Source organism: Thamnophis sirtalis, unplaced genomic scaffold (genome assembly GCF_051295495.1).
Source record: "Thamnophis sirtalis isolate CommonGarterSnake01/CBP01778 unplaced genomic scaffold, rThaSir2_p1.2 scaffold_12, whole genome shotgun sequence".
NCBI classification, from domain to species: domain Eukaryota; kingdom Metazoa; phylum Chordata; class Lepidosauria; order Squamata; family Natricidae; genus Thamnophis; species Thamnophis sirtalis.
In genome coordinates this window covers 49,641,358-49,661,788 of record NW_028261392.1, presented here as the reverse complement: position 1 = coordinate 49,661,788, position 20,431 = coordinate 49,641,358, and the positions used below count along the sequence as shown (strand labels likewise).

Sequence of the window (20,431 nt, the reverse complement as noted above, 5' to 3'; positions counted from 1 at the left end):
TTATTGGATGCATCGAGTTCAGCGTGTTCACACACCAAAATCTGAACTGGCCTGAGCTCTGCCTAGGATCCTACTTTTATGCCGTGTTCCACACGGTACATTCTCAAGGCGTTTCCATACACGAGACAAGCATGACATTTCAAAAGGGGAAGTTCATTTGGACTGTTACAGCAAAGTACATAGGAGAAATATAAAAAAGAGAAGTTCCTATTTCATCTTAAGCTGTCAGCAGCTTTTACCTCTGTTCTATCTCTCACTTCCTGTGCCCCCACTTTACAGGGTCTTGCCACACTGTTCAGCCCTATTTGTAATACTTATGAGGAAGTTGGGGAGAAGGTTCACTCCAGCTAAAAGTCAACTTTGGGACTCCAGGGCACTAGAATAAAAGCCAAACTAAAATGAATTTATAAGGTCCATTCTATTAAGACCACATAACCTGGCCAGCCACTGGTGGGTTTACCTGTGCAACCCATGCTGTATCATTACTGCAAAAACATAAATTGAACCTGATAGAAAATGAGGACTTGGCAAATAAAATAAAATCGGGAAAACAAAACCTTTTTGAAAATGCAAATAAACCAGAACATTGGCTGGCTTACAAGATGAAAAAGGAAAGAGAAAAAAGGCTGATAAGTCAATTGGTGGATGAAGAAGGGAATATACAACACTTAAATTAAAAAAAGGGAAAAATAATTGAGAGTTGTATCAACATGAGAGGGTTACAGAAGAGAAAATAAGACAATTTTTAGAGAAAACTAGAATAACCAAAATCCCAGAAAAATTTAAGAAGGCACTAGAAGAAAAAAATTACAAGGATGGAACTAACAGAAGGCATCAAAAGGCAAAAGAAGGGGAAAACACCAGGACCAGATGGATTACCGGTAGAACTGTACCAAACACTACAAGAAGTATTAAACAATGTAATGTTGGAACTATTCAATGACTTATTAAGGGAGGCAAAGATGCCAGAAACATGGATGGAAGCATACATAACACTTATACTAAAAGAAGAGTCAGATCCACAACAAGTAAAGAACTATAGACCTATTTCACTATTAAATGTGGATTATATAATTTTCACATCAATAATGGCACAAAGAATGAAGAGACTTTTAAATGAATTTATACACATAGACCAAAATGGATTTCTCCCCAAGAGACAGATCAGAGACAATATGCGAATTGTATTGAACACACTAGAGTACTATGATGCCGGCCCAGAAAAGCAAATGGCATATTTGTTTCTGGATGCTCAAAAGGCCTTACATAATGTGAACTGGTAATTTATGATAATGCAACTTCAAATGATGGGATTTGGTGAGGGATTTATAAATATGATTAAAATGATATATAATAACCAATCGGCAAGCTAATGGTAAATGGTGAGATGACAGGAAAGATAGCGATTACGAAGGGAACTAGACAAGAATGTCTACTATCGCCATTATTATTTATACTGACACTAGAGATTTTGAATAGAGAAATATGACAAAATAAAGAAGTAAAAGGTATGAGGGTCAAGAAAGAAGAATATAAATTACAAGCATTTGTGGATGATTTAGTGTTTATTATGGAGGATCCAAGAGAAACAAGGACAAAACTAGTTAAAATAATAAAATATGGAGAAGTAGTGGGCTTGAAGATTAATAAAGATAAAACAAAAATTCTGGTGAAAAATATGACAGAAAAACAAAAGAGAGTTGATGGGGAAACGACATACAGGTGGTGAAAAGAGTGAAATATTTGGTATTCAGTTGACATCAAGGTGTGTAACACTAAAGGAGAATAACTATTATATGGTGAGAAAACAAATAGAAATAGATCTGGAAAGATGAAAAAACCTACAATTATCATTGATAGGAAGAATAGCAGTAGTAAAGATGGATATATTACCAAGATTGCTATACCTATTCCAAACAATACCAATAAAACTAGAGAAAAAATATTTTTAAAGTATGAATAAAAGAGTGGGGAAATATATATGGCAGGGGAAAAAAGCAAGAATTAATATAAAAATGCTGCAAGATGCAAGGATTCGAGGTGGATTTGGATTACCAAATTGGGAATTGTACTATCAAACAGTGGGACTAGCTTGAATGAAAGAATGGATTTTATTGAGAAATACAAGATTATTGACATTGGAAGATCATAATTTGCAACTGGGTTGGCATGCTTTTTTGTGGTATGATAAAAGTAGGGCACATGGCTATTTTTTAGACATTATGTAAGGAATGGATTGTTAACAATATGGGAAAGAGTGAAAGGGAAACATTACTTAGAAATACTGTTCTGTCTCAGTGTTGTAGTGTTGCTCGAGGCAGGCAGCTAAATTCTATGCTTAGGACCTTCTGTCAGACCAAGTTTATTATCAGGCATCCTTAATAGCAAAACTTACAGTTCAGTGCTAAGATACTTCTGACTTTCCATGATCTGTCCCATCACATAGTGTAAAAAGTCTGTGGTTTCGTATATCCCTCGATGAGCGGAGATGAGGAGATGAAGGGGATGAGCAGTGCCTGCCATCCCAGTTAACAAAGGGCGATTCAGAGAGTGACCGGTAATAAATCACTTTTCCCGGGCAGAATATCCGTTGCCCAATCAGGGAACACAGATATGGTCACATGTTATGGAATTACATTTCCCACAAGGCAGTTCTGCCTACATTTCCCATAAGGTGGCTGCATTTCCCATGAGGTAGTTTCTTAAAGGATACAGTTCTTAATTCCTACATTAGCTATGTACTGTTGGGACAGCACAAATACCAATGTGGCTTTCAACAATGGAAGCATTGACACATCCAAATATTAGTAGTATGGAAAATATCATTAGATACCAAGATATCTTAACAGAAAGGGGGGTACTAAAACGAAAACAAGAATTAGAAAAACAAGGGATTGATATAGGATGGTTTCCACAATTGCAAATACAAGCAAGATAGGAAAAAGATAAAAGGGAGTATGGTTTTAACTTAAAAATTCGGAGTTGGATAAGATACTTATGGGAATGGAAGAAAGAATAATCAAGGAACTATATAGCTACCTATTAAGAACTATGTTAGAAGAAGAAGTGGTTAAAGATACAATGTTAACTTTGGCAAAGATGTTTGGCCACACGATTGAACTAGAAAAATGGCAACAACTATGGGAAAGGAATTATAAATTAACCATGCCAAAGCCTATAAGGAAAACTTATACAAAATGTTTTATAGATGGCACATGTCACTGGAAAAATTAGCAAAGATGTCTGAAGACAAGCCAGCGAAATGTTGGAAATGTGAACAAGCAATAGGTTCATACTATCATATGAGGTGGACATGTGCAGAACCAAGGAAGTATTGGACTAAAATAAGAGCATGGTTAAAGAAAATGTTACAACAAGAAATAGAATTTAGAGATATTTATACTAGGTATTTTCCCAGAGAAATTCAAGAAAGAAGATACTTATTTGATTATGTAACTACAGCAGCGAGAATTGTATTTGGCCAAAGTTGGAAATTAAATAAGCTACCAACAGATGAAGAGATAATAAAAAAGATATTAGATTGTGCAGAGATGAATAGGTTGACAATGAAAATAAAGAGAAATCAGAGTACTTCAAGACATGAGGAAGATTTTATGATTGTCTAGAGAAAGCAAGCTAGAAAAGAAAGTAGAGAGAAGATAAAGTACCCAGGCAACACACTATTAAATGGAAAAGGGGGGGAAGAAGGGGAAAATAAAAGAAAATATTAAATATATAAGAATATATTCAAGAGCGAGATATAAAGGGGGGAACATAACTAGGGTAGACTAGCTAAGGTAAGGGAATTAGGAATGATACTAAATTATATTAGGGTTGGCGGAAATACCATCCCAAGGAAACATAAACGGAGTTTTGAAATATACACCAACAATAATAGAGAAAGAAAGGGAGAGAGGAGGAGAGAATGAAATGAAGATTGGGGAAAGAAGAAAAAGGTAAGGAGAGGAGGATGGAAGGCTGAGAAAGAGAAGGAGAGAGGGTAGGAAGGGAAAGAGGAAGAGTAGGAGTAGGAGAAAGGTAAGGGAAGAAGGAAGGGGAAGGAGAGGAGGAAGGAAGAAAGTAGAGATGGGAGGGAGGGAGAAAAGAAAGGGAAAACAAGGTGGTGTTATAAAAGGAGGAAGGGATGGTAAATAAAGCAACCCAAACTGACCATGGACAGGTCAATATGTAATCCCTTTCTAAGCAAGACTTTCTTTGTTAGTTTTTGCTAAAATACTAAATTGGCGTTATAACTGTGTTACTGCTGAGTACACAAAATGTAAACCATTGCTACATTTTCTGTTTAGAATTAGACAGTACTGTCTAAATACAAGAAAAATAATGGTACAAAGTATTTGTATCATTCGTATTTGAAGATGCCATTAAATCTGTACAAGTAATTCTTGAAATTAACTAGAAACTGCTATAATTATTTCCCATGTGCGGATTGTTATCAAAACTGTTTTGCAGTGACATTTTAACATTCATAAATGATATGCAATATCTACTGTCAGTTCATCTTAATTTGGTTAGTTTTGGTTACTCTTATTATATACTAGTGTTCCAGCTTTTTCTTTTGAACTGCTTATTTAACACTCCTCAGTACCAAGTGCAATAAAATTTTAAAAAGCTGGTTTTTATATCAATTTTGTTATTACTGCTCCAATTCATTTAAGGCCTAAGTGATTGTTATAAGGGTTCTTTTAAATTAAAAATGTAGATGTCCATACAAATTGTATCACAGTAGCTACTATTGATTTTGGAGTTTCTAATATGTGGAAGGGTTCAGCATCACAAGTTAAAGTATAGGATATGTACTGAATGGCAAAAAAAAAAACACTTTTTAGAAGTTTTCCTGTTTGAAGTGTCAGAACAGGCTAGTTTGTAGACTGGTATTCCACAGTGAATGTTAATGTATTCAACTGGTATATAATAGTCGTATGATGACCATATAAAGTATAGCAACAACATTTAACCATTGTTATAGTTGAATTTCCCTGATGGTTTCCTTTGCATGTTTTCCTGTCAAGTCCTATGGTAATAGATTGCATAGATATTTGCACTGAAAACTGGACATTATTGCCTTTCTTAACTTGCTCTTTAAATAAGTAAGTATGCTGAAGCATGTCTTCAAGAAAACTTGAATCCAGGACTTCTGGTGGGCAGGGCCTGAGGGGGTTGTTGTTTTTAACAGCTCCGGAATCTTGGCTGCGTTAAACTGTCCAAACAGCATCCATCAACTGTTTGGCAGTTTGATTACCTCTTCTTCGGGCTTAGAAGAAGAAGGCGAGCAAACTATGTTTGGGCAGTGCTCCAACTAATCCCCCCAGAGCATAAATCTGGGAAAGGAGTGGGAGTCGCCCGGTAGCATAGCCTTTTTCTCTGCGTCAAGAATCTCTTCTGCTTTTTGTTGCAGAACGAAGGCTTTCGCCCACCCTCAGCACAAAGACTGATTTATTACTGATTTCAAAACGGGCAGAACCAATACTCGTGAACTCCTAATTGTATGTATAAATCTTTAACTTCACTTTTTTAAAGAATTCCTTCTGATAATTTACTTGCTAGAAAAGACACATAAAATGGCGCCAAACAGCTTTTTAGGAGGGGTCAGGCTCTGACGACACTTTTACAGAGCTCAGAACATTTAAAGATCAAGAAGTGATTTATTACCAAACTAAATAGTAATTGCTGGATAATTGGCTTGCCTGGATTCACTAATTGAGTAGAGAAGATTAAACCTGGAATGGCTTCTAAGCAGCAAAAGTCCCCCCCCCCAACCCGTCGAAAAGTGCAAGAGGCTCGCCTCTTCCTAGCACTAAATTACAGTCACTACTTCTGCAGGGGAGCCCCTGACTCGAGAAATTTTGCAAAAAGAATAGCCAAAGCTTTAAAAAATCATGCAGCTGCGATGGAAATTAAAATTAAGGAAGAGATATCTGCTGCTCACAAAGAACTGTCAGACGAGCTTATGACCCAGAACCAGGAAATTAGAGACAATATTCTGATGGCTTTTAACTGCCTATCTGGCTACGTCTCGGGAATTGAAGACAGATTAGAAGATCTTAGTGATTCTAATATTAATCTGGTAACGAAAATGGATGTGGTTCACAAAAGGTTGGCGATGCAGAAAATGAAATTATAATGTTGCAGTATAGACAGATGGAATTTGCCTTAAGGATAAGAGGCCTTCAAGAGAAAAATCAAGAAAATTTGACGCAGATTTTCTCAGAAGCCTTTGATCAATTGATGGGAAGGCCAGGAAGGAATTTTGAATAGCAAATTGAAAAGATTTATCGTGTCAACTCCTGGCTTGCCAGACAAAATCAACTACCAAGAGACATTGTGGTGTACTTTGCTACAAGAGATATGAGGAATACGATATTGCAAGAGTCTTATAAAACTAAGCTTCAAATTGGGGGTCAGGAGGTGACTGTTCTGAAGGAAATACCACCTAAAATGTTGAGATCGAGAAAAGATTATGCCTTTTTAGTTGATGAGCTGAAAAATCATCAGTTACAGTTCAGATGGGAGGCCCCAGTTGGACTTGCACTCACCTATCAGGGGCAAAGATACTGTCTTAACTCAGTATGGAAGGCTCGAGATTTTTACAATAATATATTGAAGGCTGAACATCCCCCCCCTCCTGGACCCAGAGAAAGAGAACAAGAAGGACAGGATAGACACCAAGCTACTGAAGGATCAACAAGGTTGGATCAACTTCCTCTCTCAGAGTTACAAGGAGCCAAAGAACAAAGACAAACCCACATGATCACCAGGCAAATGGAACAAGAATTAAAAAAGCAACAAGCCTCACAACAAACACATGCTACCATTCAAGAAGCTACAGGTCTTACTTTAGAAGCAGTGGGTGGAGCCAGACTGAAAATCAAACTTCAGGATTTCCAGATGGCTCTTTAAAAGCTTCAGGGAGCTAAAGATGACAACTAAGTTCTTAACCTGGAACATCAATGGTTTAAATTCCCCACAGAAAAGGAAGAAAATAAATCACTATCTGAAACAATTCAAGAATGACATAATTTGCCTGCAAGAGACTCATATTAGATTAACTGATCAGAAATACTTGATTAATACAAGACTTGGAAAACACTTTACAGCTTCTGCTCTGGAGAAGAAAAATGGTATAGTTATCTACTTAAGAAAGGACATGAAAGCCAAATTAATTGAAGCAGATTCCCAAGGAAGATATATTGCAATAGATCTGGTATTAGAAGGGAAAAGGATACTTCTATTGGGTATATATGCTCACAATCAACAACAAGATAAATTTTATAAAATGCTTCATGCTAAGTTAGTACATTGGGACTATAGATCTTGTATATTACTGGGCGACTGGAAAGATAAGAAGGCTTTTTGGCAAAATATCTAAATGCGAGCGAAACTACCTAAGTCCTTTTTTGACATGATAGATGATTTTGAATTGAGAGATATTTGGCGAGAAAGGAATGCAGAAGAATACGACTTCACATTTTTTTCTGATAGACATCAATCCTTTTCTAGGATTGACTTCATACTAACAACCAATGATTTGCTTTCTAGGGTAAAGAAGATGAAGATATGTTCCAGAGTTTTATCAGATCATAATCCGGTTTGGATAGAGTTGGGATTCGGGATGCAAGCAAGAAGAACTTGGAGATGGAATGAAAATTTATTTAGATATGAGAAAAATATTAATGAATGTAAAAAATTGTTAAGAGAATACTTTTGTTTTCATATGAATAAGGGTACATCTATGGAAATGGTATGGGATGCAAGTAAAGTGTATATGAGGGGAGTTCTGATAAATTTAAATACATAGATGTAAACGGGGAAAAGAGAATTGAACTTGAAGAAGAAATTATGACGAGAGAACAGGAGTTAATTCTAAAACCAGGAGTCAAAAAGATTAAAGAAGCAATTACCTTATTAAGAGAGCAATTTAATATGCTGATGTCAGACCAGGTAGCTACTAATTTGCTATATGCAAAACCTAACACTTTCTGTAATGCAAATAAATCTGGCAGATTCTTAGCATATTTGATTAGGAAAAAACAGAAATCTCGTAATATATCAAAATTACATTATAAAGGGAAGGAAGTGCATCAACAGGATGAGATCCAAAAGGCCTTTCATGAATTTTTCACAGGATTGTATATGAATGATAAAATACAAGGTTTAGATATAGATCGATACCTGGATAAAGAAAAAATACCTATAGTTAAAGACGAGCAGAGGGAGAGATTGAACCAACCAATAACCTCGGAGGAAAATTTTCAGGTAATCAAACAGCTAAAGGTAGGGAAAGTACCGGTTACAGACGGCCTGACCTCAGCTTATTACAAAAATTTACAATTAGAAATGGTAGAACCTCTCAAGGAATTATTCAATAAGATCCAAACGGAGGGGAGGGTACCCCCATCTTGGAAGACAGCTTTCATATCCTTGATACCAAAAGAGGACCAAGATCTTACTCTACCAAAAATTATAGACCAATATCATTACTTAATATAGATTATAAAATTTTTACTAAAATACTAGCGAATAGGTTAATGTTGGTTATTCAGCAATTGATTCATAATGACCAAACAGGTTTTATTCAAGGGAGACAAATGAGAAGTAATGTAAGACTAATTGTTAATACATTGGAATATTTGGGAAAGAATAACCAAATCCCTGCTGCACTTATATTTTTAGATGCTGAGAAAGCCTTTGATCGAGTGAATTGGCAATTCTTACTGAAAATATTGCAAAAAACGCAAATAGGAGAGCACTTTTTACAGTCAATTAAAGCAGTATATTAGGAACAAACAGCTCAAATCATAGTTAATGGAAGTTTAACAGACTCATTTAAAATTCAGAAAGGTACAAGGCAGGGTTGCCCCTTATCCCCATTATTGTTTATCATAACTTTGGAACTATTGTTGAATAAAATACGGGGCTCAGATGATTTACAGGGAATCAAGATTAGGCAGCAAGAATATAGAGTATGTGCTTTTGCGGATGACTTGGTTATGGCACAGGTTGGGCCTCCTCTGGTTGCCGTTGACCAGACAATGCCAGCTGGCGGCTCCCTGAGGGAGGGCCTTCTCTGTTGCTGCACCGGCCTTATGGAACGAGCTACCCGCAGAGATCCGGACCCTTACCACTCTCCCGGCCTTCCATAAAGCAACCAAGACCTGGCTGTTCCGGCAGGCCTGGGGCTGTTGATTAAAATCCAGCCCCACTTGATTGAATGGATGACATCTTATTTTAAATAATTGTATTTTTAATATTTTATGCTTTTACTTTTGTTGTGAGCCGCCCAGAGTCCCTAGGGAGTGGGCGGCATACAAATCTTATTAAAGTTGCAAAGTTGCAAAGTTATAACATTAACCCAACCACAGGAATCTAGTAAGGGTCTAATGAATATGATTAATAAATATGGCCAAGTGTCAGGATTTAAAATAAATTTAGGGAAAACAAAGATGCTAGTTACAAATATGAACACTAAACAAAGGGAAGAATTAGAAGGAATGACAGGATGTGAAATAGTTAAAAAGGTAAAATATTTAGGAGTTTATATCTCAACTTCAAATGGGAAGCTATATAAGTATAATTATGAACCACTATGGCATAGCATTCAGACAGAGATGAAAAATTGGGAGAAATTACAATTATCTTTGCTGGGAAGAATAGCAGCTGTGAAAATGAATATTCTAACTAATTTTTTATTTCTTTTTCAAATGATACCAATACTTAAAAAAAGATGTGAATTTGCTAGAATGGCAGAAGGGCATTAATAAATTTGTATGGGCAGGAAAGAAGCCGAGGATAAAACTAAAAATAATGCAAGATGTGCGTGAGAGAGGAGGCTTGAAATTACCCAATTTAAAACTATATTATGAAGCAGTAGTTTTGTCGGTAATTAGTGATTGGATTAATTTAACAGATGACAGAATACTCAATATCGAAGGGCATGATTTGGTATATGGATGGCATGTTTATTTGCTATATAACAAAAAGATAGATAAGAACTTTAAAAGTCATATTTTAAGGAATGCTCTACTGCGGGTCTGGAAAAAATATCAATACAAATTATGTAATAAGATACCCATGTGGGCAATTCCTAGACACGCAATAGAAAATATAAATATAGTACAAAAACAGGATGTAATTACATACAGACAGCTTCTTACCTTAGAAAAAGGTGTATTACAGTTAAAACCTTTGAATGTACTAAAAGAAGAAAAGGCAATTCAATCATGGTTTCAGTATGGGCAGTTACAGGCCAGATGGAAAATAGATCAAAAAGTTGGCTTTATGCAAGTCGAGGATAATTTACTCAAACAAATTAGAGATCAAAATCCAATGCATATAAAGAGATCATATAATGTATTAATAGAAATGGATTCGGAAACAGAACTAGTTAAAGACTGTATGATAAAATGGGCTCAAAATTTTGATGAACCAATAATGTTGGGAAACATGGGAAAAGATTTGGGTAAGAAATGTAAAATTTACACAAGCCCAAAATTTGAAAAAAAAACTTTTATAAGATGTTTTATAGATGGCATTTAGATCCTAAAAAAATGGCTTCTATGTATCCCAATTTACAACCTAAATGCTGGAGATGTGATTGTGCTGATGCTACTTACTTTCATATATGGTGGGCTTGCAAAAAGGTTAAAGCATTTTGGATAAAAATATGGTGGATTATGCAAAATGTTCTTAAAAAAAGGATAAAGTTTACCCTCAGTTATTTTTGTTAGGTATAATTACTGATTGTACAGTTGTAGAGATTAACCTGATTTTGCATTTAATAACCGCAACTAGACTGTTGGTGGCGCAATACTGGAAGAAGGAAGATTTGCCTACTATTCAAGAATGGACATTGAAAGTAACAAACCTAACTGAGATGGCTAAAATATCTGCACATCTTAAGGACCATTCAAACGAGAGATATAATAAACTGGAGTGGAAAAGAAGGATTGATTATACTCAAAATAAATATGGGACTAAGAAATTTCAGATAGCTTATGACTAAAGAAACCAGGAATGATATAAATTGTTTAGAGCAAGGAGGAGTTAAAGCTCAAGTGAAAGATGTTATTAACTTTTTTTCTTTTAAAGCTTATTTTAGAATGTTTTTATTAAAGATTTATACCTTGTATTGGTTCTGGGAATTGGGGGGGGAGGTTGGGGGGGGCTTGGGGGGGAGGGTGGGGGGAGGGAAGTAAATATTTGTAAAAGTTTGTTTTTTAAAATTTTCATTAAAAAGAAAAAGAAAACTTGAATCCAAAAGAGTCAGAGAAATAGTCCAAATGTATATTTTGCAGTAGACAAAGTAATAATGAAAGATAGTAAAAAATTAGATATGAAAATAGTTCTACAAATAGTATAGCAATATTATATTTTAAGCTAAGTGGGGAAAGACAGGAATTTTAATTAATGTGTTAAAATTAGGTCCTTATGTAAACAACAAGAAGTCTAATATTCATCAATATGTGTAGGCTGAAACATATATCGATATAAATCAAAGACATAGACTACATTTATACAGCGCATCGGAACGTCATGTTCCTTCTTATAGCAGTTTTGAATCGGTACATTGTTATATACACTATTTTCCCTCCTAATACACTTCTATTAAATTTCACCTTTTTAACCCTCTTATTTCATTCTCTTTTACTTATCTATCCATATTTTGACTATATACATCAGGCAAACTTTGTCCTTCTACTTGTGTAGCATTTTCCTTGGTTTGTAACTTTTATCTTTCTTAGGCTATTATCATTAATCTTTGTTTCTTTCCTCCAACCAACTGTACCATTTTCCCCATACTAAGTAGTATTCTGTCTCTTCCTTTCCTTGGATTTCTTTGGTTAACTTGTCCATCTCAGCACTGTCTAGAATCTTATTTCCTCTTTGTTTGATGTCGTCTTATTCTTCCATCTCTGTAGAAATGCAATCCTAACTGCTGTAATAATATGTAAGATTAAATTTAAAGTCTCCTTTTTATATTTAGTTGTCGTTATACCAAATAGGAATGTCTCTAGTTTCGAGTTGATTTGCTTTCCTGTTATGGTTTTCAGCCAGATTTTAACTTTTTTCCATATTTTTGGGGCGCCTCAGATGTCCATCATGTGTGATAATATATTCCATGTGCTTTTTCATACTTCCAGCACTTTGGGGATACTGTTGGTGATATTTTTGCTAATCTTGTGGGCTGTAAGTCCGTCTGTAAAACATTTTATACTGGTTCTCCTTGTATGCCACAGACATAATCATTTTTAAATTTATTCCCCAAAATTTTTCTCACTTTTCCAATTCGATATTATAGCCAAAGTTCTATGCCCACCTTACCATTTGTTCCTTTAGTACTTCTTCCATTTTGTATTTCAATAGAAATTTATATATTCTCCCGATCATTTTCTTTTTCATGCTTTGGATTATGCTTCTAAGTCATGTTGTTCTACTTGAATGTCATGTGTTTTGATATTGTTGTTATATATGGATTTAATTTGCATATACGTAAGCCAATCTACTTTAGTGCCTTGGTCTGCCAATCTTGTATTGTTTTCAAATTTCCCTATTCGCAAATTAGATCCTTGTATCTTGTCAATTTGTTTATATCTATGAAATTTCGGTGTGTCATCATTTCTGTCGGGAATAGCCAATTTGGAATTTTCGTGTAATGGGCTTTTTTTAAAAATTTTGTGCCAGTTTTGGAGTAACACATTTCTAATTGAATGCCTTTGAAAATATTTATTGGTTTTATTTTTCCCATCCCATAGAAATGTGTGCGATCCCACTTGCAAATCATGGCCTTCTTAGAGTCAAGATTCTTTTATTTTTCAATTCCATCCATTCCCTCAACCATGTTAATGATACCACTTGTGAGTATAACTCCCAATCTGGTAGTGCTAAACTTCCTCTCTCTTTACTGTTTGCATTAGTTTTAATTTAATCCTAGCTTTTCTCCCTTGCCATATAAATTTGGATGTTAGTTTAATTCTTGAAAAAATGTTTTGCCTGGGTTTATTGGTGCTACTTGTATCAGGAATAAGATTCTTAGGAGAATGTTGTTCTTTTTGTTTGTTCTTTTTCTTGCTGCATAGGCAATTGTGAGTGCTCTTATGTATGCTTTTGGGGTGTCCCAGAGATTTTGCAGTGATGTGTCTTCTTTTTTGTTCACCCTAAAGAATAGTTTTAGTTCTTTCTCTAACATTTGAGTATATTCTGTCTCTTACCAAATTTGGTTCATCATTCATCTCTCTTTCCTTTTTTGGCCTTTCCATTTTAATTTTATCAGATTATAATCCACTCATTCATTAGTTTCTATTTCAATTTCTTCTAATTTGTTTCATAGGCCCAATGATGTCCAAGCCATATCTATTCTCAACCATGATTGGTTGGGGTTTGAATAAAATGTATATTGTTTTTATGATTCATGTGTTTCCCTCTATATATCATGTAATTTATATTGCGTTATCATTCCAAAGAAGGACTTTGGTAGCATATTTTTCTTGGTCTTGTTTTTTTATTACTTTCATAATCTTTTTTTGTATCCACTATTGTGTTGTAGTCCCCAAGTAAGCAAATGTTTTCATAGTCTAATTCGTTTATTTTATTATGTATTTTCCTATAGAATTCATGTTGGTTCTGGTTTGTTAATATGTTCCTTTTTAATGTGTACTTTCTGTAGGCATATTATGCCTGCTTTCAATTTCTGGAGTTTAATAAAAGTCTGTGTTCTTTTCTTTGGTGCATTAAGTCCATTAATATTTATCGAAATAATTGTCATTTCCTGTTCCATGGTTAATTGTGTTGCTTTTTGTTACTAGTTTGTATCTGGTTTTTTCCTCTCGCGCTTTCCCTTTCCTCTCTCTCTCTCTCTTTCTTTCTCTGTTTTGCTTCTGTTCCTATTCTCTGGTTCTTTCCTTTTCTTCGGTTGTCTCTTCTTCTTGGCTTCTGCTTTCTACCACTTCTCTACTTCCTTGTTCTTCCGTCACAAAATATTTTTCAAAGAATTCTTGGGCTTTCTCTATGTTATCAATTTTGTATTTCTTTTCTTGCCATGTGACAAGTATCCCTTCAGCTACCAGCCATCTATACATTACTTTTATTTAATTGATTAGTTAAAAAATGGTATTGCCTTCATTGTTCTCTAACTCTCCGTGGTATCTGTTTAAGTGTAATTAGTTCTTTTCCTTTATATGTTATAGTTCCCTCTCTGGTTTTCTTATATACCTCATCTCTGGTTGTTCTTTTTGCGAATCTGACATGAATTTCCTTAGGCAATCTATGTCTTCTTGAATAGTTAGTGTGCACCCGGTATACCTCATCAATGTCTCCTCTCATCTCTTGCTTGTTTCTTTGTAAGAGTTCCACAAAAATTTCCATCATTTTTTCTTTCAGATCATCCTTTTCTTCGGTTATATTTTGAAATCGTAGGTAAAACAAGGCTCTTTCCATCTCCAGAAAAAATGTCAATTCTTTTAATTCTCTATTTGCTTGCATATATTTCAGGTCTAGTTTTTCCAACTTCTGATCTGTTTCAATAGTCTTTATTTTCTGTTCGTTAACTGTTATAGAGTTGTATATTTTCAATTCTATCATCCATATTTTTAATATGACCTTTTAATTCTCCTATTTCGGTTCCTCATGGTGCCTTCTCGTCTCTTCATGGCTGGTAGCTATCCTGTGTCTTTGTCATCGCCATTTGGATCATCAATAGCATTGCTTGCATATTTTGCATACTTTGAGCTGAGCCAGATGATCCTGCCATTATACTGTCTTTCTCCATCCCCAGCACACTCTTGATTGTTCTTTGGTTTGAGGGTGATGACGATGTTGATGCGGGATTCGATGTTACTTTTTTCCCTGTCTTAGTTAGGGTAATAGTAGTTGCCATCCTTATCCCTTTATTAATACTCTTCTATAATTGCATACAAATTCACAGAAACAGTGCTATCCCGTATGTTGTAATTCAATAGTTCAATAATGCAATCTCAATCTCCAACCTGCCCCCTTAATTTCCAAATTTCCTTTTCTTTAGATTATCTCTTATCTACTTCTCAATGTGTTCTTCACTGTAATTCTATCTATCAATAAATATCTATAATTACTTTTATCCAGAGTATATCCAAAGTATAGCTGTCAGCCCTGCAGCAGTTCCTTTAAGAATCTTTGGCCTGCCACACTCTCTCTCTCTTCATCTTTACTATGCTGTTTCATTAGGGGGGAGTAGAATGTGTTGTAAAAATAAAAAATTCCTTTTTAGAAGCCCAAGGTCATTCTTTGTGTCCGTACCTCTGCACCTGACCGGAACCAGATGGGTGGACATGCCAATGTGGCAGAGGAAGATTGGACGATGTAATGGATTTCTGGGTGTGGTGACAAGATCATGAACCTTTAACTGGGTGGGAAACCCAGGAAGCTTTTAGATTCGGGTTTCCCACAGATGTACCAACATGTCTCTATTAATAAATTGGAACTTTGAGGAGAGATTTGCCTTGAACTCTGATTTAATTTTGTATGATATTTGGAATGCTGACAATAGCTGTGTTTTTAAGGTATTAGGTATCACAATCTTATCTTGTGTGTATATGTTTGTGTGTATATATACACTAATAAATAATTATGTAAATATACAATTCTTTTGATCTAGTTCTATATAGTGTTTTCCATTGTACAACTATCAAACTCCCTATTTCAAGTTTCTGGATCTCACTCCTTCATATAATTCATTTAGTTCTAACTTTTATTTTATATGCTCTTATGTACTATTATGTAATTTTTAATAATGATAATCACAGTTTCCATTCGGTTCAATTATGTATTTGTCGATCAATTTTCTTCTGCTTCTTCTTTTATTTCCCCCCTTTTCCCCCCAGAGTTTTTTTTCTTATTTCAATGTGTGTTCTTGCATCAGCCTATGAAGTTCAAAATTGTAATCCACTAGATAGCGCCTTTTCATTAAAATCACTGTCCATATACCCAAAAATTCTCTCAGGTTACTCAAAAACCGCTGTTCCAAATGTCACCAAGCCAATTCAATCCCCCAATAATATTTATATAATTACGTGTTTAGTCCCCAAAATAGAGTTCTTTGTACCAATATCTGTTGTTTGAGACTGTTACGCAGTTCAGTGTCCACCTGTTCTCAAGAGAGCACTGATTTCTTAATGTATTCAATTAATATTAGTCCTGAGTGTAATCCAGCTATTCTTATCTGCAGTCACTATCCCCCAATCTCATTGCCAAACGCTATCTCAGTCCGCTTTCTCTTCAATCTCCTGTCAGATTTCCCCTCCACATTTCACTTTCTCGTGTACTTACTTGCGCCGTCACTTTCCATCCTTCTTTTCTGCTTGCACCGCTTTCTTCACCGCCGATAGAGATTGTAAATAGTCATGTCAAACATGCCTCCTTCAGCAACCAAGAAAGAAACCACTTAATTCCATTTGTAGAATTGAGAGTACTTCTACTGGTTATGAAAAGATAGCAGTGAAGTAAAGCAAGGTCTGAGGCAGAAACACGTGAAATCATACATATCAAACATTTACCCAATCCTCTCCCCCCAATTCCCCAACCCAGTGTCCAATCAGCAACTCCCTAAGGTGTCATGTGGAGTGCATCTTCAAACAGCCTCATCAAGTTGGTATGTGAGACAGTTGGCCTTGACCAAGTCCAAACATCAGCCACCAGCATGCGCAGAAGATGGTGAGAACAAGACTCCTCCAGTACAATATTATTCCCTTCCCCAATACCATGCCCCCCCATTCCTATGGCAGCCGATAGTAAGCAAGCATAGCAAAGCAGCCATAAGCAAGTAACCAAAACAGAGCCTGGCATCCGGTTCTCCTTCAGAAAGAGATATCATCCCTGCAGGAAAAGAGAGAGGAAAAACAATACAAAATAACAATTAAGTATATATATCCATTATAAAATCAAGGCTTATCAGGATAACTGGTGTAGAACTTTCGCAAAAGTCTGGGAGCTCTAACATGAGATTTGTCAACCCATTCAGCCTGGAAAGTGTGGAAATGTTTCCAGGAGACCAAATACTGAATGCGACCCCTATGTTTTCTGGAGTCCAAGATTTCTTTAACTTCAAATTGTTGCTCTCCCTCAATAAGAAGAGGGACCAGAGGTGACGGTTGAGGCGGACAAAAGGAAGAAGTATGATCTGGTTTCAACAGGTTCACATGAAACACAGGATAAATTCTGCTAAGGTTTTTCAGCAACTCCAATCTTACGGATACAGGATTTATGATTTTCACAATGGGGAATGAACCTACATACTTCGGCCCCAACCTCTTCGACTTTTTGGGTCGTTTGCAGAAACTTGGTGGACAAAAATACCTGATCCCCAACTTTGTATTCTTTCGGCTTAGCCCTCTCCTTATCAACCTGTGTTTTTATGAGCCTGGTGGGCTGCCTCCAAGGCTTTGTGAGTCATGGGCCAAAACTGTCGAAGTTGATCACTCCACTCAGATAAGGACAAAATTTGCGGTTTTTCTTGAGGTTATTCAGGAATCGGTACAAAGTCCTGGCCAAACACAACTTTAAAAAGGGGTCATGCCAGTACTGCTGTGCACAGAGTTATTGTATGCTACTTCAACATGTGGTAACAGTTCAGCCCAATTATCCTGTTGATAATTGATGAAACACTGGAGGTACTGTTCCAAAACAGAGTTAGTCCGTTCGCAAGCCTCATTAGTCTGAGGATGGTGGGCGGAGTGTAGTCCCTGGGCAGAGCCAATCAACTTCAGGAACTCCTGCCAAAAGAGGGAGGTGAATTGGACTCCCCTATCTGAAATTATGCGCTCAGGTACTTCATATAACCAATATGCATGTGAAATAAACAATTTTGCCAATGACTTAGCTGATGGGATTTTGGAACAAGGCACAAAATGAACTTGTTTGGAAAACAGGTTGGTGATAACCTAAATCACGGTATTTCCTAGACTCAATGGCAACTCGACAATGAAGTCCATTGATATCTCCTTCCATGGTGCCCCAGGGCATGCAACACTCTAAAGACCTTGGGGCTTCCCCGGTGGTCTTTTCGCGGCCGCACAGATGGGACAACTGGCTATGTAGGATTCAGTGTCTTTTTTCAATGATGCCACCAGAATTGCCTTTTAATCAAATGCAAAGTCTTTACAAATCCAAAATGGCCCGCCATTTTTGAATCGTGGGCCCGTTGAAGAATAACTGGTTTCAGGTTGGTAGGAATATACAATTTAGCTCCCACTGAAGATAGTCCATCTTTCATGGTGCATTCATTTGAATGTTTGTTGAACCAGTTATCGGACTCAAGGCTCTTCTTGAGGTTGTTCATTAGGTCTGTAGTGATATTTAAGTCCATTGGGCCTTGGCTCCTAGTAACCATCAGGGCAGCCAGATTTTTTGTTGGGATGATTGGATAAACTACACTCAGCCTAGAGTTATTATACTGGGGAAGCCGAGACAAGGCATCAGTCATAAAGTTCTTCCCCAGGGATGTATTTGAGAGTAAAGTTGAAATGGTTGAAGTGTTGTGCCCGACGTACTTGTTTAGGTGATAGCTTACGCGATGTCTTCAACACTTCCAAATTTTTAGGATCAGTCCATATTTCAAAAGGGTGTTTTTCCCCTTCTAGGAAATGTCGCCAGGTCATCAGAGCCCATCTGACAGCAAAAGCTTCCTTTTCCCATATAGCCCATCTCCACTCTGTTTCTGTAAGCTTACATGAGGTGTAAGCGCATGGCTGCAATCTACCATCTGTTTGAAGTAATACTGCCCCTACCACCACGCCACTGGCACCAGCTTGAACGACAAATGGTGCATCATATTAAGGTGTTTCAAAACAGATTCTGCTGCAAAGAGTCACTTTAATTTTTCGAAAGCGGCTTGTCCAATTCAAAAGTTTACCTGTTCTAGGTTTGGTCTCCAATGTTCCCTCTATATTTTTTTCAGTGTGAGCAGAAAAGTATAGCGTTTGTGCTGCACAGTTTCATTCCTGAGCACCTAAGAGAGCAACAGTTTGAACTGCTGTCACGTCTGCTGGACATTTGCGCAACATTCCAAGCGTCAAGCGCCGATTGCGAGCGAGGTTTCAGCCTGATGAATGCCAGGGATGAAAATGTGCCGCTCAAACACTATACTTTTCCTTTCACACTGGGGGGAAAAAAGCCTCTCTGCTCAGCTTTTACATTGTTAGACTGGCTAGAGAGAGACATGGCACCAACAGCCGGGGTCCTGGCATTTTGCAGGCAACCTGTCCTCTCATATTCCTTTGGAATGCAACCCATCACATTTGAATTAGATTTTGCCAATTATCCTATTAAAAGATAATCCTATTATTCTAAAATATGACTAACTCAATATTAAAAACTATAAATATTTAATGCTGATAAATAATAGCAGTAATTGTTATTTAGTATGACTAAAATCAGTATTGATATATCAATATAATATCTATCAAAATTGACAATAAACACTAAAATAACAATATAAATATATAATGTGGAATATAAATGTAATAAATATAATATATAAATGCAACATAAATGTAATAAAATAATTTATCATGAAACTCTCCCCCTTTAAAATAGTAAAATCAATTAAATAGTCTAGCAAGTTTGGACTATATGCTATATGTTATGTTACTTAACAATATATATACCTCAGAATCAGATACAACATCCACATCATTTCCAACTGAATCGATAAAATCATATGCCATGCCAAAACTATTTTAAATAAAGATATGAAATTAATCAAGTATTGCATTTATTTTTCAAAATGAATGTACATTTTTTAATTATTTAAGTTTGTACCCCATCTTTTCATCGCCAAGGTATTCAAAGCAGCTAAAAGATATTTTAAAAAAAATTGAAATCTACTTAAAAACTTTTGTTAACATCACCATAATCTAATTCAAAAAGCCTTGCTAAAAAAGGAATTATCCTTTTCTAAAACCAAAAAAGAAAGAACTGCCGTAGGATTGTATTCCGTAGTATTTAATCAATGCATAGCTTTCAAATGTAATCCAAATTATATATCTAAACAACATTATAAATCATTTAAATATCAGAAGATTCGAGCATTGTTTTTTCTGACCTCTTGGCAGAAAGGATGTGTACTGGCATTTTATGGAATTTAAAATGATTAAGTCCATGACACAAATTGCACAATAGGAAATCCAGGCCAGAATGCATTTAACTCATTGTATCACCAGGGACCAGAATTTAGCAGGCCCAGGAAAAAAAAGTAGGTAAGGCCACTTTATAGCTAAATTTGATACCATTAAAAATTAAATAGGATTAATTTGAATTGAATTTGAATTTAATAACATTTATATGCCGCCCAATCCTGTAGGACTCCGGGCGGCTTACAATACAAAGTAAAATCAAAACAAAAATATAAGGAAAAGATAGATTTAAAAACAACACTCCATGCACT

General features: G+C 35.9%; 1 protein-coding gene across 6 annotated transcripts in view; it reads left to right on the top strand.

The window, feature by feature from the left end:
• The window catches only part of SH3KBP1 (SH3 domain containing kinase binding protein 1), a 202,541-nt gene that overhangs the window by 15,395 nt on the left and 166,715 nt on the right, over positions 1–20,431 (top strand). The gene's annotated exons all lie outside the window — the stretch shown is intronic.